The sequence below is a fragment of the Enhydra lutris genome, unplaced genomic scaffold (genome assembly GCF_002288905.1).
Source record: "Enhydra lutris kenyoni isolate GAN:26980312 unplaced genomic scaffold, ASM228890v2 scaffoldscaffold8, whole genome shotgun sequence".
NCBI lineage: Eukaryota > Metazoa > Chordata > Mammalia > Carnivora > Mustelidae > Enhydra > Enhydra lutris.
In genome coordinates, this window is record NW_019154092.1 from 301,319 (window position 1) to 324,507 (window position 23,189).

General features: G+C 38.8%; 1 pseudogene; it reads left to right on the top strand.

Moving 5' to 3' along the window:
* Positions 1 to 12,353: 12,353 nt before the first annotated feature.
* The window catches only part of LOC111142667, a 53,912-nt pseudogene continuing 43,076 nt past the window's right edge, over positions 12,354 to 23,189 (top strand).

A 23,189-nucleotide genomic window follows, 5' to 3' on the forward strand; every position in this document is an offset into this window, starting at 1 on the left:
AAGCTGGGAAAACTCAATTGTATTTCTATTCACTAGCAATGAACAATCCAAAAATGAAAATAAGAAAATAATTCTATTTACAGTAAGATCAAAAAGAGTGTATACTGGGGCTCCTGGATGGCTAAGTGGGTTAAAGCCTCTGCCTTCAGCACAGGTCACAATCCCAGTGTCCTGGGATCAAGCCCCACATCAGGCTCTCTGCTCAGCAGGGAGCCTGCTTCCTCCTCCTCCTCCTCCTCCTCCTCTCTCTCTCTCTCTCCCCCCCCCCGCCTCTCTGCCTACTTGTGATCTCTATCAAATAAATAAACAAAATCTTTTTTAAAAGTGGGGGGGGGTATCTGCTTAGGATTATACTTAACAAACGTAGTGGAAATTGTATACTCTGAAAACCACTAAACATTGTGGGAAAAAATTAAAGAAGACCCAAATAAATGGAGATATATCCTATGTGCATGGATCAGAAGACAATATTTTTAAGACAAAATGCTCTCCAAAGTCTACAGATTCTCATAAGAACCCCATCTGGTTTCCTTGTAGAAATTAGAAAGCTGATCCTAAAAATAATATGGAAACTCGAAGGACCCAAAATAGCCAAACAATCTTGAAAAAAAACAAGGATGAAGAACTCACAATTCCCTATTTTAAAACTTACTACAAAGCAACCAGTAACCAAGACAATGTCGTAGTGACAGAGGGACAGATATCTAGATCAGTGTAACAGATTTAAAAGTCTAGAAATAAACCCATATTTCTATGGTCAGTTGATATTTGATAAGGTTGCCAAGAGCATTCAATGGGGAAAAAATAGTTTTCTCAACAAATGGTGGTGGGAAAACTATATCCACATGTAAATGAATTACAACTGGACCCCTACCTCACCCCATATACAAAAATTAATTCAAAATAAGTCAAAAGTCTACATGTAAGAACTAAAACTATAACACCCTTAAAACATTTTGGGGCACCTGGGTGGCTCAGTCATTAAGTGTCTGCCTTCAGCTCAGGTCATGATCCCAGGATCCTGGGATCAAGCCCCGCATCGGGCTCTCTGCTCAGCAGGGAATCTGCTTCTCCCTCTCCCACTCCCCCTGCTTGTGTTCCCTCTCTCACTGTCTCTCTCTCTGTCAAATACATAAATAAAACCTTTATTAAAAAAACATATGGTTAAGTTTTATGATTTTGGATTAGGCAATGATTTCTTAAATATAACACTGAAAGCATGAACAACAAATGAAAAAAATACATAAATCGGACTTCATCAAAATTAAAAACTTTTGTGCTCCAAAATACCATCAAGAAAACGAAAAGGCAACTCACAATTTGGGAAAATATTCACAAATCATATATCTGACAAGAAACTTGGGTCCAGAATATATAGAGAATTCTTACAACTAAATAATAAAAAGACATCCCAGCTAAAAAAAAATGTGCGAAGGATCCAGATAGACATCTCTCCATGAAAGATATACAAATAGCCAATAATCAAATGAAACTACGTTCAATATGATTAGTCATTTAATTTACATTAGGTTAAAACTACAATGAGATACTACTTCAAATACATTAGGATAGTTATAACCAAAAAAACAAAGAGCAAAAATTGTTGGTGCACTTATGGAGTAATCAGAACTCTCATACACCACTGGTGGGAACATCTGGTGCAGCAACATTGAAAAAGTCTGGAATTCCCTCAAAAAGGAAAACATAGTGTTACCATGTATATGGTAGCATATACATATGCATATATGCATATGTGTGTATATATATACACATAACATATACATATCATAACATATACATGTATATGATTCAGTGCTCCCACTCAGGCATATACTGAAGACAAAGGAAACCATGTGTCCACACAGAAATGTATACACAAATGTTCAAAACAGTATTAGTTATAATAGCCCAAAGTTGTACCTTTGATTTTTTTTAAAGATTTTATTTATTTGAGAGAGACAGAGACAGATCACAAGCACAGGGAGCTGCAGGCAGAGGGAGAAGCAGGCTCCCTGCTGAGCGAGGAGCCCAATGCAGAACTCCATCCCAGGACCCTGGGATGATGACCTGAGCCAAAGACAGACACTTAACTGACTGAGATACCCAAGTGGCCTTTTTTCTTTTCTAAGATTTTATTTATTCATTTGACAGAGAGAAAGCACAAGCAGGAGGAGAAGCAGAGGGAGAGGGAGAAGCAGACTCCCTGCTGAGCAAAGGAGGGCCCGATGCAGGACTTGATCCCAGGACCCTAAGATCATGACCTGAGCCAAAGGCTGATGCTTAAGCATTAAGCCACCCAGGCGTCCCCCAAAGTTATGAATTTTAGAACATTTTATCAATTTTAGAACATTTTCACAAACTTGAAGACATTATACTAGGTGAAAAAAAGCCAAACACAAAAGGCTACATATTGTATGGTTCTATTTACATGAAATGTCCAGAAGCTACAAATCTAGGTCTGGGATGGGATCAGTGGATTAAGGAGGTGGGATAACTGCTAAAGGGTATGGGGTTTCTTCTAGGGGTGATGAAAATTTCTAAAATTGATTGTGGTAACATCTGCAAAACTCTGTTAATGTACTAAAAACCACTGAATTGCATACTTTAAATATTAGAATATATGATATGTAAATTATATCTCAATAAAGCTAGTTTTTTTTTTTTTCTGAAGAAAAAAACATTCTGACCAATATATAGTAGTAGGAACCAGATTTACCCTCCTGCATGAAACAATGAAAAAAAACAACACAAAATAAATGGGAAAAAAAATGGTTGTTGAGTCACTGGACATCAGGCAATGAAAGAAGATAATCCATGAGGAATAAGAATAAGGTGAGCCCTGTAAATACCCCAGATCACTCTATGGAGAGAGTTTCCAGGTTGAGGCTCAGAGTGGGGAGAATGCAGACAGAGCCCAGTAGTCTTCTGAGTTAAGACATAAAGGTGCTTAGGGATCCACAACAGCTAAAGTTCATAGGGCATAGTGTCAGAAAAGAGAGCTGAACATAGTGCCAAAAAATAGAAAATCTGACAAATCTTCAGAGGGTCACCCTCAAGTATTCAACTAAATAGTCATCAGTACAAGCATTTAAGGAAACTACCTGAGGCCAAGGAAAACCTACCCAAAATAATTACAGAGACCAATACCCAGAGAAAATGCAGGGCTGAAAATAATGTCTGTTCTCACCCGTGAGTATGAAAAACCTCACAATTATAAAGCTTAGGTGGAGTACTCAGAAGAGTTTGCTTGACGAGTAGGGAAAATTAACCTAAAACTTAATGCTCACCTAAAAAAAAATCTCAAGAGCAAGTCTGGAATTGATTAAGCTATTTCCAAGTAATTTAACGACATACCAGAACAAAACTCAAGAATGTTTGTTAGAATACAAAAATACCTAGCACCCAATAAGATAAAATTCACAACGTCTGGCATTCAACTACAAATGACCACGCAGGCAAAGAAGTAGGAAAACATGATCTGTAATAAGGAGAAAATCAACTTATCAAAACTGACCCAGAATTGGCATTGAAAATAATTGAATAGACAAGGACATTATAACAGTTGTTATAATGTTATTTCATATGTCCAAGAAGCTAGAGAAGAGATCAAATATGCTAGGTAAATACATGGAACTTTTTTTTAAGATTTTATTTATTTATTTGATGGACAGAGATCACAAGTAGACAGAGAGGCGGGCGGAGAGAGAGGAAGGGAAGCAGGCTCCCTGCTGAGCAGAGAGCCAGATGCAGGCAGATCCCAGGACCCTGGGATCATGACCTGAGCAGAAGGCAGAGGCTTTAACCCACTGAGCCACCCAGGCACCCCTGGAACTTTTATAAATATCAAATATCAAGAACTACAACATCTGTGCTGAAAAATATACTAGATGAGATTAATGTCAGATTAGAAATTGCAGAAGAAATTAATTGAAACGTGAATTGAATTGGATTGAAAAAATAAACAGAACATTAGTAACCTGGGGGATAACTTCAAGTGATCTAATATGCATGTATTTGGCATCTCTGAAAGAGGGGAGGGGAGGCATTTTTTTAAAAATCAGAAAATTTTCTTAATTTGATGAAAATCATATACTAACACATGTAAGAAATTCAACAAGTCTCATCACAAAAACATGAAGAAAACCCTATCAAGGCATATCATAATCATCACATTTCTTAAGCCAACTCATTTAAGAGAAAATCTTTAGAGTGGTCAAAGAAAAAATTTCTCTGGCCATATTACATACAGAGAAATGAAGATAAGGATGCCAGCAAATTTCTCATCAGAATTAATGAATATAGGAAATGGTGGAGCAAGATCTTAAACATATTGAAAGAAAAAAGTGTTTTCCTAGAATTCACCTAGTAAAAATGTCTTTCAAAAAGAAAGCTAAGTAAAGATTTTTCAGACATATGAAAGCTGAAAGAATGTACCACCAACAGACTGCACACAAGAAATGCTACAGGAAGTCACTCAGGCAGAAGAAAAATGACACAAGATAGAAGTCTGGATTGTCACAAAGGAATGAAGAGTACAAGAAATGGTAACTGTGAGAATAAATATAAAATTTTTTAATTATTATTTAAATCTCTTTCAAGGATAATAAACTTTTTAAATAAAATAAGATGTATAAATTAAAATTTAAAATGTATAATAAATATAAAGTACAGTGTATGACAATATCACAAAGACTGGGGAGGAGAAATAGAAGCATACAATTGTAGTTCTTATACCAGATATGAAGTGAAATAATATCACTTGAAGGTATACTGGGTTGAGTTAAAAATGTATAATAAAGCTCTAAAGCAACCACTGAAATAACATAACTAGGAGTTATAGCCAATAAGCCAACAAAGGAGATAAGTTGAAAGCACATGTGCGTGCCTGCGCGCACGCGCACATACACACACACAAACACACACACACACACACACACACACACACACACACACACACACACCAATTAATCCAAAAGAAGAGAAAAAAGAACATATGAAATAAATAAAAAACAAATAGCATGATGGTATATTTAAACACAACTACATCCATGCTCACATTAAATGTTAAGTGGCTAAACATGGTAATTAAAATAGAGATTACCTGATTAAATAAAAAAGCAGGACCCAATATATGCTGGCCATAAGAAATCCATTTATATATAGACACAAGTATGCTAAAAGTAAAAATGAAAGAAAAAGATATACCATGCTAACACTAATCAAAGAAAGGGGAAGTGATTATACTACCATAAAAATAGGTTTCAGGGCAAATAATATTACCTGGCACTAACAGGGTCATTTCATAACAACAAAGGAATCAATTCACCTTAAGGACACAATGTTTATGCATCATGTTATGGCAGAGCTATTTGTTGGATATACAAAAAAATTTAAATAGAGTAAACAATATTAAGAGGAATTTTCAATAACTATGCAGTGAATTTGATTTTTTTTTAAGTTTGCTTTCAATGGTTAAAAAAAAGTTATAAAATTAGTTACCTGAAATCAGAAATAAATGTCCAAAAAACCTGCGATGGTTTTTAACAAAATTTGAGTTTGTAATTTTTGCCAACTTTGAAGTAGCTTAGATTCCTGCCCTAGAAAGAAAAACATTTTAGATGGAAAGATGACAAAAGGAATTATTATTTTAGTTATGGCAATTTGTTAGAAAATTATGAAAAAATGTTTTTAAAAATATATTTTACAAAAAGGGAAAGATTTTTCAATTAAGCCCTGAAACAATTGCCCATAGTAGGCCTTTCTAACAATGCCAAAAATGAATAGATCCATATTTTGAAAATTTGTAAGTACTTTCCTTAAGTTTAGTTGACTTAACTGACTTTAGTTGACTCATATCATGTGATATGAGACACTGCTTAATTTATATTTTGTGTTTTGAGGAGTTGTTTTGTTTTGTTTTGTTTTTTAGATAGGTTCCGAGCCCAGCATGGAGCCCAATGCAGATCTGGAATTTATGACTCTACGATCAAGACCTGAGCTGAAATCAAGAGTCAGACACTTAACCGACTGAGTCACCAAGATACCCTTCAATTAATATTTTGAATACATTTTGTCTCAAAGGATATCCAAACCTATAAGAAATGTTGCCAATTCATGACCCAAAAGATCAAACTTGAGACATGCATATTTTTAACTTTTTACATTTATCAAAGAAGAATTTCAGCTAAATATGAAAAAAAAAAAAGCTGTTACTGTAACAGACAGAGCTCCTGCTATGTTAGTTAGGTCAAAACTCCAGATTTAAACAAGGGTTTTTTAAACAAGGGATTGATGTTTCCCTTACTGCTTTATTTCACTCTGTGATATATATTAAAAATACTTGTGCTTAGTTTTTGTAGCAGACTCTGAGGAAAGTATTGTGGCTAGATACAGTTGTTAAAATCATTCAATTTGTATGTGCAGATAATATAAGTAATCATTTTATAGAACTGTTGGAAGAAATAGGAAGCAATGAATTTAATGATGTGCTTTTGCCAATGCTCATTGGTTGAGTATTGGAAATTTTACAAGAATTACTGTAATTTCAACTGTAATTCTAGAATTTCTTGAAACAAAAGGAATGCTTGTAGTCAATATTCAGTAATTGAAGACCAAAAAATGGCAATCTGTACTTAATATTTTTCACTAATATGTACTATGCCTGAATTAGCTAAATCTGAACACTCAAAGAAAGGAAGAGCTTATTTGTAACCTAGCTAGCCAAGTACTGGAATTTATGTTGAAATTGGAGCTTTATGATACAAGTCAATAATAATGATGTCGGGGCGCCTGGGTGGCTCAGTCAGTTGAGCATCCGACTCTTGGTTTTGGCTCAGGTCATGATCTTAGGGTTGTGAGATCAAGCCCTGTAGCAGGCTCTATGCTCAGCAAGGAGTCTGCATGAGATTCCTCCTCTCCCTCTCCCTTTGCCCCTCCCCCTTTAAAATAAATAAATCTTTCAAAATAATAATAATGACGATGACCTTATGCATTCTCCTAACGTGAGTTGATTTGTCAAAGATTTTAATTGTAAACTGGCTATGTTATGTAATTGGCAGCCAAAACTACAAAAAATTTGAAGAATGCTTTGTGCTATTCATCAGTTTAAAATGTTTTTCAAACTATGTAATGCCTCTTTGAATTCAATGTTTATAATACTGAGTTGACAACAGAGTTAGTGAATTACTTAATTTGGACAGATATAATTTTGAAAATAATATGCTTTTGCTTCCAAGTCAAATAAATTCTTCTAAAAAGATGAACCAGTTTTGCCATTAACTTAAAGGAGAATGAAATTGTGTTACTTAATTCAGTTACTGTAAAACTTTTAAGTAGGTTTAGAACAACTTGGTATATGAATCTACTTTTTCAACTGTAAATTTTATTAAATCTAAATACAGATCAAGTGCTTCTGGTGAAAAGTTAGCATGTGAACTGAGATGTGCTGTAAGTGTAAAATATATACCAGATGTTGAAGACTTAATGTGCAAAAAGAATATATAATATCTCAACAATTTTGACATTGATTACATATTGAAATGGTAATATTTTAGATATAATGGGTTAAATAAAATGTATTATTTAAGTTAATTTTACCTGTTATCTGTTTACTTTTTTTAGTGTGGCAACTGGAAATTTTTAAATTATATCTGGGATACACAGCAAAGGAAACAACAAAATGAAAAAGCAACCTACAAAATGGCAGAAAATACTTGCAAATTTTAAACAAGCAGACTTCATTTTATTGCACTCCACTTTACTGCACTTGGTAGACACTGCATTTGGAAGGACCGCAGATTGAAGGACTGCAGCAATCCTGAGTTGAATAAGTCTATCAACACCATTTTTTCCAATAGTATTTGTGCACTTCACGTCTCTTTGTCACATTTTGGTAATTCTCACAATATTTCAAATTTTTCACTATTGCTGTATTTGTTATGGTGATGTGTGATTAGTAATTGTTTTTGAATCTGAAAACTCACATGATGGTTAGCATTATTTAGCAATAAAGTATTTTTGATTAGGTTATTTGCATTTTTTAGATATAATGCTATTATTGCACAATTAATAGGCTCTGGTATGTTGCAAACATAACTTTCATATGCACTAAGAAACCAAACAATTCATCTGATTTCCTTCATTGCAATTTTCACTTTTTTGCAGTGGTCTGGGAGTAAATCCTCAATATCTCCAAAGGTATGCCTATATCTGATAAAGGGCTAATATCCAAAATATATAAGGAATTCGTCCAGCTCAATATCACAAAAACAAATAACCCAATTAAATATTGGGCAAAGGCCCTGAATAGAGAGTTTTCCAAAGAAGACACAAATGGCCAACTGGAACATGAAAAGATGCTCAACATCACTAATCATCAAAAGAAATATAAATCTTTTTCAACATTCCCTTGGTGATTCAGGGTCTTTTCTGGTTCCATATAAAGCTGGGGGCATCACGTTGCTTGGCTTCATGCTATATTACAAAGCTGTGATCACCAAGACAGCATGGTATTGGCATAAAAACAGACACATGGATCAATGGAACAGAATAGAGACTCCAGAAATAGACCCTCAACTCTATGGTCAACTAATTTTTGATAAATCAGGAAAAAATATCCAATGGAAAAAAGACAGTCTCTTCAAAAAATGGGAAAATTGTACAGCTACATATAGAAGAATTTTCTCTGGGAAAATTGGGCAGCTACATATAGAAGAATGAAACTGGACCATTCTCTTACACCATATACAAAGACAAACTCCAAATGGGTGAAAGACCTCAATGTGAGACAGGAATCCGTCAAAATCCTAGAGGAGAATGTAGGCAGTAACCTCTTCGACATTGGCCACAGTAACTTCTTTCAAGACCCATCTCCAAAGGCGAGGGAAATAAAAGCAAAAATGAACTTTTGGGACTTCATCAAGATAAAAAGCTTCTGCACAGCAAAGGAAACAGTCAACAAAACTAAGAGGCAACCCAGGGAATGGGAGAAGATATTTGCAAATGACATTACAGATAAAGGGCTGGTATCCAAGATCTATAAAGAACCTCTCAAACTCAACACTCAAAAAACAAATGATCCAGTCAAAAAAATGGGCAGAAAACATGAACAGACACTTCTCCAAAGAAGACATACAAATGGCTAACAGACACATGAAAAAATGTTCAACATCACTTGGCATCTGAGAAATACAAATCAAATCCTCAATGAGGGGCACCTGGGTGCCTCAATCAGTTGAATGTCTGCCTTTGGCTCAGGCTGTGATCCCAGGGTCCTGGGATCGAGTCCTGTGTCAGGCTCTCTGCTCCACGGGGAACCTGGTTCTCCCTCTGCTGCCCCCTCCCTGCTCATACACACACACACTCTCTCTCTCTCTCTCTCTGATAAATAAAATCTTTTTTAAAAATCCACAATGAGATACCACCTTACACCAGTTAGAATGGCAAAAATTAGCAAAACAGGAAACAACAAATGTTGACAACAATGTGGAGAGAGGAGAACCCCCTTACACTGTGGATGGGAACCTAAGTTGGTAGAGCCACTTTGGAAAATAGTGTGGAGGTTTCTCAAAAAGTAAAAATAGAGCCACTCTACAGCCCAGCAATTGTACTACTAGATATCTACCCCAAAGATACAGATGTAGTGAAAAGAAGGGTCACATGCACCCCAATGTTCATAGCAGCAATGTCCACAATAGCCAAATTGTGGAAGGAGCCGAGATGCCCTTCAACAGATGAATGGATAAAGAAGATGTGGTTCACGTATACAGAATATTACTCAGCCATCAGAAAGGATGAATACCCACCATTTGCATCGACATGTATGGCACTGGAGGGGTTTATGCTACATGAAGTAAGCCCATCAGAGAAAGACAACTATCATATTGTTTCACTCATTTGTGGAACATAGGGAATAACATGGAAGACCACAGGGGAAGGGAGGGAAAACTGAAGGGGGATATCAGTGAGGGAGAAAAACCGTGAGAGACTATGGACTCTGGGAAAAAAACTGAGGGTTTCAGAGGGGAGGGGGTTGGGGGAGGGGGTAGCCCAGTGATGAGCATAAAGAAGAACACATGTTGTGATGAGCACTGGGTGTTATACCCAAATAATGCATCACTGAACACTCCATCAAAAACTAATGATGTACTATATGGTGGCTAAATCAACATAATAAAAAATAACAATAATTTTTAAAAATGTTAAAAGCTTAAAAAAAGAATATCAATACCAAAATAAAAAACAAAATGAAATAAACTAAAATTAACATAAACAAAAATACATACAGTATATATGTAAAAATAAAAATTGAAAAATAATAAAAGATAAAAAAGGAATTGGAAACTATAAGAAAATTAATGAAAAAATAATAAAAAATATAGAATAAAGATAAAAAATTTAAAATGTCTTTTTAAAAAAAGGAAATATAAATCAAAACCACAATGGGCTATTACTTCAAACTTGGTAGGATGGCTATTATCAAAAAGACAGGATATAACAAGTATTGACTAGGATGTAGAGAAAAGGGAAAACACTACTGGTGAGAATGTAAACTGGCACAGCCTTTGTGGAAAACAGTATAGAGGTTTTGCAAAACATTAAAAATAGAACGATTACACGATCCAGCAATGCCACTTCTGGGTATATATCCAAAGGAAATATAGTCATTATCTCAAAGAGAAATCTGCACTCCCATGTTCACTGCAGCATTACACAGTAGCCAAGATAAGGAAGCAACCTAAGTGTCCATGGACAGGGGCATGGATAAAGAAAATGTGGTATATATGTACACAATAGAATATTATTCAGCCTTAGAAGAGAAGGAAACCCTGCTATTTGCAACAACATGAATAAACCTAGAGGACATCATGCTAAGTGAAATAAACTGGGCACAGAAAGACATATGATCTCACTTATATGTGAAATCTAAAAAAAAAAAAAAAAAAAGTCAAACTCATAGTAACAGAAAGTAGAACATAATGGTGATTACCAGATTACCAGAAGCTAGGGCAGGCCTGGGGAGGAAAGGAGAGATATCGATCACAGGGTACAAACTTTCAGTTATAAGAAGAATAAGTTCAAGAGACCTAGTATACAGCAGGGTGACTATAGTTCATTATAGTGTACTGCATACTTGAAATTTACTAACAGAGTAGATCTCAAGTGTTCTTAACATACATACACACAAAGTGGTAATGGTGATTGATATGTTAATAAGAGCATATAATTATTCAAATATATACATTTATTGAAATCACCTACACCTTAAATATCACTTACATCTTAAATATGTACGATTTTTGTCAATCGTACCTCAATAAAGCTGGAATAAAATAAAATAACATCTGTGATTCATAGTACATTTTTTCTGGATAGCACTGAAGTTAAACTAGAACTAAAAAATTCTGCTCTGGAGGCTGTGATCATAGACCAGTGACTGACCACTGATAGGTACAAGTCTCCCCCTCCTTGCGGTCATAAGTTCAATTTGCTTATTGCCAGAATCAAATGGGTTAACATGTGCAAAGTAGAAGGGGGTCTGGTACCTCGCAAGAACTATTATGTTAGCTATTATTATTGTTAAAACCATTTTTTTTGGTGTTGTAAGTATCATTAACCAAAAATTCTAAAAAGACAGTTTAGCAGAAATACACCTTTCACAGAGTCATCAAGCAGAGTAATGCTTGACCCAGATTTAAAAATGCTCACAGCACCAGGAAAAGATCAAATTGCAAAATGTGGGGACCCCTCTGGAATCAGTTGGTCCAAGCAGGACCACGATTAGGGTGAGGCGAGTGAGGCATTTTCCTTGGTGCAAAACTGAAGGGGGCACTGAAAAACTCAGGACTCAGGAGAAATATTATTCCAATGTACTTGTTTTACGAAATCCCAATTAACACAAGTCTACAATGAACCAGATAGGAAAATCATAAATAAAGACAGAGGCGTGATCACTGGCTTCTCACTTTACCCCAGGCTCCAAGACGGCTCAGAAAGATGCACTGTGAACTGATCCTGCCTCTGCAGCCTCACGCTTGGCCCCACCCCAGCCCAACTCACAGTGTCCCCAAATAAAAGTACAGTCCACACAGAAGAGGCATTGCCTGGAACAGCAGTGACGAAGGACTTTTCGTGTTCTCACCTTATAGACTAACCCCTAAGGAAGGAAGCATCTGCAGTCTGCGGGGATCTGGGCGGTGCTGGGCCCCCGAGGCCTGCCGGGAACTCCCAAGCTGCCCTGCGGCCCTTCCCAAAATGTCCTGCCTTTGCGGAGCCATATCCAAAGCCAAGCCAAGGTCAAAGCCCTTGCCGCCTCCTTTGACAGCCTGCTCTGCTTCCCTGGCAGAAGCGCCACCATGGGCTTGCTGTGGAATGATATCTCAAGTTGGAGCACTTTGGGCTCTGGCGTCAGCAGCGCCCTAGACATCCTGGTGATGGTTTTGTACTTCCTGTTGGTCCTGGGCAACGGGCTGTGGGTACGTCGGGGACCAGAGGGGAGGGCGGGGCCCTGGACACCAGGCTGGGTTTGACCCGCTCCGTGCCAGTCACCAGGTCCCCACCTTGCTTCCCGCCCCACCCCTGTACCCTCTCATCCCTGTCCTGGCCTATGCAGAGCCTTCCTCGGAGACCTCTCCACCCTCCACCTACCCAAGAATAAATAAATGCAGGTCCTCAGTAATGGAGCCATCCTTGACTAACCCCACGTTTCCTCACCACCCCTCAAATAAACAAGCAGGCCCAAATCCCCCTGTGCCCACTCCCTGGAACCTCAGGGTGTTTGGTAAGCAGTCGTTGTTATGATCATCATGATGATGGTGGTAATCATGACAGCTAGTGCTGATTAGACCCTTAAGTGCCAGGTCTGTCCTGAGTGCTTTAACTTCATCTTTAACCCTCACAACCATGCTGTGAATAATATACTGTCATTCCGTCCAATTTTACAGTTGAAGAATCGGAGGTTCAGAGATGTTCAGTAACAACCAGAGAATGAATGTGTTCAGATTCAAACCTAGAGCTGCCTGATCTGACTCATGAGCTTAACCCCTTTGCCTTGTGAGCAGAACTCAAAGGTCACATGTAAGTTAGGGCTCTAAGCATTCCCTCTGAATTTGAATGAAAAGTGGTTTTGTTTTTTGTTTTTTTGTTTTGTTTTGTTTTTCTTCCTACAGGGTTCTCTTAAGAGGGCAGAGACCGCGTCTCCTTCACTGCCATCTGCCCACTAGTGCTTAGCATGTAAGCACTCATATCTTTTAACCATACTGCCTAGGTCGAGCCTGCCTGCATTCCAGTGAAAGATCAGATGGATGTAAAAGCTTTGGCTGGTGTCATGGTGTCACCCTTCCTGTAAGCTATGAACTGTCAGAAGCTTCTGCCTAGCCTCCTTCACCAAGCAGGAGTGTCTGGTGACTGCCACCATTCACTAACCAGTGGGAAAGTTCTCATTCTGGGTGGCCCCCACCCAGCTGAGGCTTTTCATGCCCATGTGACCTTTACTTTGAAACACTTCATCAGATCATGAACAGGATTTTACTGTGCAGGGTCTGGCCTTTCAAAATGCAATTGGACACTCTTTTTGAGTGCTTACAGTAAGTCATTATGCTGCTAGGAAGCAGATAGAGTAATAAAGACATGGTCTCCATCCTATTAAGAGAATTTTGTACCAGAAGAGAAAATATAGGCCCTTTATTCCAAACATAAAGGAGAAATCCGGGGTATTTATCCAGATCATTCAAACAAAAGATTTTTTTTAAATTAGCCTCAGGGCTCCTTGGGTGGCTCAGTTGGTTAAGCGTCTGCCTTCAGCTCAGGTCATGATCCCAGGGTCCTGGAATTGAGCCCTGCATCTGGCTCCCTGCTCAGCGGGAAGCCTGCTTCTCCCTCTCCCACTCCCCTGCTTATGTGCCCTCTCTCACTGTGTCTCTCTCTGTCAAATAAATAAATCTTAATTTAAAAATTGGCCTCGATTATAAGAAACATCTTCTGAGTGGCCTGTGGACACAGGGTGCTGAGTATGAGTACTTGTTTTGGGATCCTTCCCCTAGTGCTCGTATTGAATTAGGAACCCCCCACCCAGCTTTCTTCCAGGCCTAAGTTTGGGGCCTAAGTCTGACTAAGGTCAAAGGACTAGTAAGCCATCTGGTCATTTCCAAAAGAAACCTGCTGTTCCTTCTGTTCTAGGAGCCATAAAATATACACAGTTATCCAGAATGCTTCAGTCTTTCTCCTTTATATTAGTATCTTTCCATTTTTTCTTTTTGCAGATCATATACTGTTTTTAATTAGGAAAGTATTACATGCTCATTGTAAAAAGTAAAAAGATGCATAAATAAGGAATGTTACTATTCTTCCTCCATCCATTCCCATCCTTCTGAGATAACCATGAGTTGTGTATACTTCCTTCCCTTTCTCAGTGCTTATGTAAGCATGAGGATACATATGTAGAGTTTTTGTCTGTTGTCTTTACAGAAGATGTGATCATGTCATACACATTACGCTGCAGCTCACTTTTTTCCCCACTTGCTATATATGGAGAGAGTCCTATAGATCAATAGATAAGAGATTCAGCTTATGTTTTTATTAGCTGTCTAGTAGTCCTACAAACGTGTACTCTTCAGCTCTTCCCTACTGACACTTAGATTGTTGCCAGGTGTTGTTTTTGATGTATTGGTGCTTTTAATCTGTGTAGCATGGATTCCAAAAATTAGAACTGCTGGATCGGAAGTGTATGTTTACTTGAAATTTTAGTAGCTGTTACTAATGCCAACCCCCAAAGCTTGTGAGACTTTAATTTTCTCACAAGCAGGATATGATCATGCTCTTTTCTCTAAGACTTAGTTATTACCGTGTGTGTGTGTGTGTGTGTGTGTGTGTGTGTGTGTGTGTGCTTTGTCATTGTGGTTTTGATTTGCACTTCCTAGACTCCTGGTGAGGTTGAGCATCTTTTTATGAGTTTATTGTCCATGAATTTTCTTCTCCCGTGAATAGCCAGTTCATTTGCCATTTTGTATTTGGGTTGTTTGACTTTGCTATTAGCAACTTCTCTGTCATTTGACTTGCTCATATGTTTCCCCCCAAGCTATCATTTGTCCAGATCAGTGTCTACTACGGATATTTGGGACCAGATAATTCACTGTGGGCGTCTGTCCTATGGTTAGTTATAGGAGGCTTGGAAATATCCTCAACTCCCACCCATTCACAACTAAAAATGTGTGCAGACATTGCCAAACATCCTCTGGGTGGATGGGGCAAAAATCACCTCTGGTTGAGAACTGCTGGTCTGAACTATAATGGTATCTTTCTGTCATTTGAGTTTTTGTTAGATTTGAGGAAGTCAACTATCTCTCTTTTCCTTTGTATCTTGTAGGTTTCCTGCCTTGCTTAGGAAAGTTTTCTGCCAATTCCAAGACCATACAATTATTATCCTAAATTTTCCTCTAATATTTCATAGTTTTTTTCATATTTAAATCTCTAGAACATAGAAAATTTATTTTTATGTATGATGTGATGGATGAGTCTAGCTTTATTTTCTTCCACTTATTAAACCCCTTTTCTCACTGAACTGATTGCCTACATTCGCACAGATGGGACTCCTTTCTGAAAGCATTCATCAATTCCTGTCTGCCGAGCCCTCCAGGAATCTGGGAACTTTGTATTTGCTGCTGATGCCTCGGCTCTTACAGGATGGTACAGAGGGGAAAACTTAAACTTTTTTTGGTTTGTTTTCTCTTTTATCAGTGTCACCCAGGAGGGCTTTGAGAAAGTGTTGGCTGTATCTTCTTCCCCACCAACCTGGCTGCCATGGTTGTGTTATTATTCTAGAAAGAGAGCAGGGAGAAAGGAAGAGGCAGGGACAAATGCTTAAGCCACCTTCTTCCCAGGATCTCTTCTGCTTACTGTATGCTCCTCTCTTTCCATAAAGAGAGGATGCTTTTATTCATCTGAGAACTGTTTTGTAAATTCCTTTTATAAGTTTTATTGCTGATACCTTCCTTAGAAAAGTTTAGCTCTGCACACAGCAAGACCTTGATAAACATTTAGTGAATAGATGAAGTGAGACCAACTTAATATGTCTGATTTGGAGTGTTGTTTCTTTGGCTTAAGGCATTATGAAACAAGGGGACCCCATTAAAATGCAGATACCCCAGATGGCAGTTTTTAAGTTCACTGTTCCCACAGAAACACATTTCTGTCAACTAGCTGCCATCCTTAGGTCATGCTGATTCTATGCAATCCAGGAAATCCGCAGGATTGTCTTTTGATCACATCGGGGTCTGGGAATCAGAGCTAGGAGCCTGAGTAAAGAGGACATGGATATGTTAGAAGGACACCATAGTAATGGCAGACTGCTGTTCTGGGAGAAGCTAGGCGCATGTTCAGATTTGCCATTCCTGAGTGATCCAGACATTCTCTAACCACTTATCTCCCAGACTTTGCTGGAGACTATGGCACTGGTTAACTAGCTGGGAAAGACTAAAGCAATATTATTTTCCCAAGAGTGTACAGAAATGAAGATGTCCATGCAATCAGACCTGAAATAGACTAGCCTCCAGCTAGGCAGCCTTGAACCTTCACTGTAACTCAGTGGGTAGGGGCTTCTATTCTAAAAAGAAAGAAGGGGAGAATAGATTTGGGGATCTCTGCTAAAGAGAAGTGAAGGTGGTTGTTTGAGAGATCAGTGTCTTTGAAGCAGTTTGTTTCTTGTATTCCTTTGTTTGTTTTTAAGGCTATCCTGTCAAGCAGTCGCGGAACAGTAGAAGACTTCTTCCTGGCTGGCCTCAATCTAGCATGGTGGCCAACGAGCAAGACTTGTGCATGGCAATCCACGTGGGGGGCCCCACACTAACTTGTCTATTACTTTAATGTAGATGTCTTATCCCCAAAATAATTTGAAGTTGCTCAACCAGGAAAGTCATTCCATTAGAGTTTGCATAACTCTGAAGAAGTTTCTTACCAACATGTTTCCATTCAACTCAGTTGAATTTGCTAACCATTTATTAGGTGCCTCATATATACAAAGCATTGTTCTAGGTTCCAGGATACAGGCTGGAAATAGACAGTGTTGTCCTCTGGAAGTAAACACTCTAGAATGGGAGTTGGATGTGTATCCCACAAATCTCAGCACGTTACAGTGCTGTACAGTGAGTCTGGTGGGAGGTGCACAGGCCAGGTATGGATGAAAGGTAGACTCAGGCTGGCTGGGTGGAGGTGGTACAAGACAGGAAAGGCCTTACAGAGGTAGGATTGTTTGAGCAAGATTTGAAGGTGGAGTGGGTGTTTGGCAGGGAGAATGTGAGGGTATTCCAGGCAGAGGGAACAGCACATAGCAAAGCTTGGAGGTGTGGAACAGCTTGATGCTGGATGGAGGGAGACAGAGTAGAAACATCTTTTGTCTTTTATGTATTAAATAAGTTTTTCATTATTCAGAGTGATTCCATCCCAGAAGAGCGCCTCAAAACTACCACAGTAGCAGAGGCAGCTGCCTGTCCATGACCCTGTACCCATGATGGAGTGGGTAGGGGTGCCCCAAGGGAGGAGAAGGATGTAGGTAACCAGCAGGGCCCAGAGTTGAGGACCCAAGCCAAGCCTGAGCTAGGGCTGCTTTATAGCTTATTTTGTAAAAAATGTACATTCATTTCCTGCACAGAACTGTAAGCTATATCAAGAGCATTGTATAAGCAGCAGGCCCTTTCTCCAATATTCTTTGCCCTCAAATGTTAACCAGTCTTTTTTTTTTTTAAGATTTTATTTATTTGACAGAGAGAGAGAGATGACAAGTAGGCAGAGCAGCAGGCAGAGAGGGGGAAGCAGGCTCCCTGTTGAGCAGAGAGCCTGATCCAGGGCTCCATCCCAGGACCCTGAGATCATGACCCGAGCTGAAGGCGGAGACTTAACCCACTGAGCCACCCAGGCGCCCCAAATGTTAACCAGTCTTAAGGCAAAGATTTGGTTTTTCACACTGGGTTAATGCTTCAAAGAAAGAAGTCTTGTCTCAGGAGGAGAAGATGCCTTTATTCAAAGGAACAAGGAAAGTTCACCTATTAACTGTGATGGATCCAACAACATAGCAGAAATGGCTTCGCCTCTTAGCTGCGAAGGGGAAAAGCAGTTTCCTGGTGTTAACTCTCTGAATTATACATGGATCTTCTTTTTTATATATATAAACCTGATTTAGAAAGAGATTGAATATAGCAAAGAAATATTTGCAACTGGCCTCCTCCCTTAGTTTATTTTTCTGCGGAGGATTCTAGCAACACAGTCTCTTCCTGAGCTGTGAGGCCTCCAGTCTTTTGCCTAAGCCTCTTTTAGACCTGAAGCCATGTTTTCTATACCCAGAGAAATGGTACTCTGCTTCCCACATTATCTTGTGTAACTGACACTTGTAATGGTTTTCAGGAAACACTAACATGGTTTGGCCTCCCGGCCAAATATGTATATTATGATTTATTATGATGTATATTATAATATACAAATATGTATATTGTGATTTATTAATTTCTTTGCTGTGGCTTCTCTTTTCATTGTTAGGATTATTACTTAATGAGCAAAATATATTTTAATATAATATATTTTATTTATATATATTTACATATATTTCATTTAATAATATAATATATTATTAAAGGAAATTGAATCAAAAAAATGACTTTTGCCACTCTGGCATTCTTTTTTGTTTTATATTCTTCTTTAATTAGCAGATATCTGATGGGTATCAATTGCTCTCATCAAGGCCCACCACTTGACTTATCCTTTTCTTCCTTTTCTTTCTTTCTTTCTTTCTTTCATTTCTTTCTTTTCTTTCCTTCTTTCTTTTTTTAATTGTATATGGCTTATTCTTTTTTTTTTTTTTTTTTTTTTTTTTTGGTATATGGCTTATTCTTGTGCCCAGTTCCCAGCCCTCATGTCAGCTGGCTTGACAATGATGAAACTCTGAGACTTTCTGTCCTCCTACCCTCCCTGTTTTGTCGCCTTTCTCTCCTCTCTTGCAGCTGCCTACCCAGCCGCTCATGGTCAGTCTCCCCGGCTGGCTCTCCCCCATCTCCCTTGCTTGTTGATGCTGAAGGTCCCCAGGGCTCACAATTGACCACTTCTCTCCAATTACATTCACACACTTGGCAACTCCTCTAGCTCGTGGCGTTGAATACCAGTTACATGCTAACAATTCCCAGGTCTCTCCCATGAACTCCAGGCTCTCTTGTGATGCCTGCACTATTCAGTACCTGCACTTGAAAAGTCTATCAGGTATCCAAAACAGAACAAGCCCCAAAGGCAGCTTCAGACCTTCCTCCACAAATCGGATCCTCCCACCATCTTTCCTGCCTCCTGAATAGCAAGTCCATCCTTCCAGTTGCTCCAGTTGACAAACATGGGTGCTTTAGTCTCTCTTAAACCTGACATCCCATCCATCAGGAAATCCTGTGACTTGATCTAAAAGATATCTTTCAAATCTGACCACTTCCCATCAACTCTCCCTCCAGAGTTGCTGCTTTTTTCTCTCACCTGGATTAATTGTAACAGCTTCTTGGGCTCCCTCTTTAACTACCTTGACCCTTCTATATCCAATCTCAGCAGAGCAGCTAAAGGGAACCTGTTAAAAAAATCAAGCCAAACCATGTCACTTTTCTGGTTAAAACCCTCTTGGGACTCCTATGTTACCCCGAATGAAAGCCCCGCCACTTACAATGGCATGTATTAGAGCACAGATGATCTGTACCTCAGACCTTGCCTCTCAGGATTCCTATCCCCAGCACTATCCAGTGTCCTTGAACAACACAGCTGTGCTTCTGCCTCAGGGCCTTTGCCCCTGCTACTCTATTCCGCTGTAGCGCTTTCCCCAGAATCCCCGTGGCTTGCTCCCCCACCTCTTCTGGTCTTCCTCAGCTCTTCTCTCAGTCTACCCTGACAACCCAATTTCCCAGTACTTCCTATCCACTTCCTTATCTTTTTTTTTAAGTCTATAGTGTTTATCACTGTATATCATGATATAAAATAATCCTTGGAGCACCTGGGTGGTTCATTCCATTAAATGTCCGATTTTTTAAAGATTTTATTTATTTATTCATGAGAGACAGAGAGAGAGAGGCCAAGGCAGAGGGAGAAGCAGACTCCCTGCCGAGCAGAGAGTCCATTGAGGGACTGGATCCCAGGACCCCGGGATCATGACCAAGCCAAAGGCAGACGTTTAACCATCTGAGCCACCCAGGTGGCCCATAAGTGTCCAATTCTTGGTTTCAGCTCAGGTCATGATCTTGGGGTCCTGAGACTCCTGGGATTGAGCCCTGCATTGGGCTCCATATTTAGGAGGGAGTTTGCTTAAGATTCTTTTCCCTCCTCTCTCTCCCTCTCCCTCCCCCTCTGCCCCTCCCCTACTAAGGTGTGCATACACACTCTCTCAAATAAATAAATAGATAGATAGATAGCTTTAAAATAATCCTCTAATTTATTTTGTTTATTCTCTTTTCCCCAAAAGAATGTTAGCTTCATGAGGACAGTTCTACTGTGTCTATTCTACTCACTAATGTATCCCTAATATCTAGAACAGTGCTTAAACATAGTTGGCAGTGGACTTTTATTAGTAGTTATTGAATTAATGAATGGTGCCTTTTTTTTTTTACTTATTTCTTTTTTTTATTTAAATTTTTTATTTTTTATAAACATATATTTTTATCCCCAGGGGTACAGGTCTGTGAATCACCAGGTTTACACACATCACAGCACTCACCATAGCACATACCTCCCCAATGTCCATAACCCACCCCCCTCTCCAACCCCCCTCCCCGCAGCAACCCTCAGTTTTTTTGTGTGAGATTAAGAGTCCCTTATGGTTTGTCTCCCTCCCAATCCCATCTTGTTTCATTTATTCTTCTCCTACCCCCTTAACCCCCCATGTTGCATCTCCACTTCCTCATATCAGGGAGATCATATGATAGTTGTCTTTCTCCGATTGACTTATTTCGCTAAGCATGATACCCTCTAGTTCCATCCACGTTGTCGCAAATGGCAAGATTTCATTTCTTTTGATGGCTGCATAGTATTCCATTGTGTATATATACCACATCTTCTTTATCCATTCATCTGTTGATGGACATCTAGGTTCTTTCCATAGTTTGGCTATTGTGGACATTGCTGCTATAAACATTCGGGTGCATGTGCCCCTTCAGATCACTACATTTGTATCTTTAGGCTAAATACCCAGCAGTGCAATTGCTGGGTCATAGGGTAGTTCTATTTTCAACATTTTGAGGAACCTCCATGCTGTTTTCCAGAGTGGTTGCACCAGCTTGCATTCCCACCAACAGTGTAGGAGGGTTCCCCTTTCTCCGCATCCTCGCCAGCATCTGTCATTTTCTGACTTGTTAATTTTAGCCATTCTGACGGGTGTGAGGTGATATCTCATTGTGGTTTTGATTTGTATTTCCCTGATGCCGAGTGACATGGAGCACTTTTTCATGTGTCTGTTGGCCATCTGGATGTCTTCTTTGCAGAAATGTCTGTTCATGTCCTCTGCCCATTTCTTGATTGGATTATTTGTTCTTTGGGTGTTGAGTTTGCTAAGTTCTTTATAGATTTTGGACACTAGCCCTTTATCTGATATGTTGTTTGCAAATATCTTCTCCCTGAATGGTGCCTTTTAAACCTACCTTTTAATTTGGGGTGCCTAGGTGGCTCATCGGGTTAAGCCTCTGCCTTTGGTTCAGGTCATGATCTCAAGGTCCTGGAATTGAGCCCCGCATCAGGCTCTCTGCCCAGTAGGGAGCCTGCTTCCCCCCCCCTCTCTCTTCCTGCCTCTCTGCCTACTTGTGATCTCTGCCGGTCAAATAAATAAATAAAATCTTTTAAAAAAACCTATCTTTTAATTTAATAATGTGCTAGTATCTTCTGACATCTATAAAACATAAATAGATGGATTTATTTTATATTTATATGCAGTTGCTAGCATTATATCATTTGGACATTCCACCATTTATGCACCATATTGTTGAGCAATTTAGATTATATATAACTTCTCACTGTTATGGTAAATGTAGTGAACATTCTTTTTTTTTTTTTAGATTTTATTTATTTATTTGAGAGAGAGAGGTGGCAAGAGAGAGCACAAGTAAGGAGAAGAGGGAGAAGCAGGCTCCCGCTGAGCAGAGAGCCTGACGTGGGACTCAATCCCAGGACCCCAGGATTATGACCAAGCCGAAGGCAGATGCTTAACCACCTGGGCCACCAAGGTGCCCCTATAGTGAACATTCTTAACAATAAAAATAACTAGTAATGGGGCACCTGGATGGCCCAGTGGGTTGAGCCTCTGCCTTCGGCTCGGGTCATGATCTCAGGGTCCTGGGATCGAGCCCCGCATCGGGCTCTCTGCTCGGCGGGGAGCCTGCTTCCTCCTCTCTCTCTCTTCCTGCCTCTCTGCCTGCTTGTGATCTCTGTCTGTCAAATGAATAAAAAAAATTTAAAAAAAAAAAAAAAACTAGTAATACTTGAGGATTTATATGTGCCACTTCTAAGACTTTTAATTTTTTTGCCTTACAATTGTCACCATTAAGGTATTTAGTGTCTATATGTTCTCAACTGTGTCTTATTAGTGTATTTTACTTTTTATACTTATAAAAAAAAAACTTCTTCATCTGTTTAATCCTTTTGGTCTTGAACACTAGTTTTTCTTACATCAATATTGTTAATACTGGGGTGTCTGTTTTTACCTAAAGGTTTTGTTATTTGCAGCTTTTCTTGATAATTTGGTTTTAAATCTATCTCATGTCAACAGCATAATAGTTGGACTTTGGTTTTGAATGGAGTGGCTATCCCTACTCAACTAAAAAGCTGTCATTGGTTTAGGAGGGATTTTGCTCATTTAAATACCTCTAGGATTTTTTCTTTTGAAAGTAACAGATGTTGATTGTAAAAAAAAAAAAAAAAGAAAGAAAGAAAGTTGCAGTCTAAGTACAGAATTTGAAATTTTCTCATTCCATCTCTATAACCATAATTCCAGAAATATTTTGTTATATGTATATATTTATATAGCCAGAATCACTCCCATGCATATTTTGTGCAAGTGTAAGATGCACACATAAAATTTTGATGAGATTGTATTATGCATACCGCTTACCTTATTGTTAAATGAAAAGCTCCTTTATTCTTTCTGTATGCTACATTGTATCTCATCATATTCTAGTACCTTAGTATTTTAACCAGTCTCT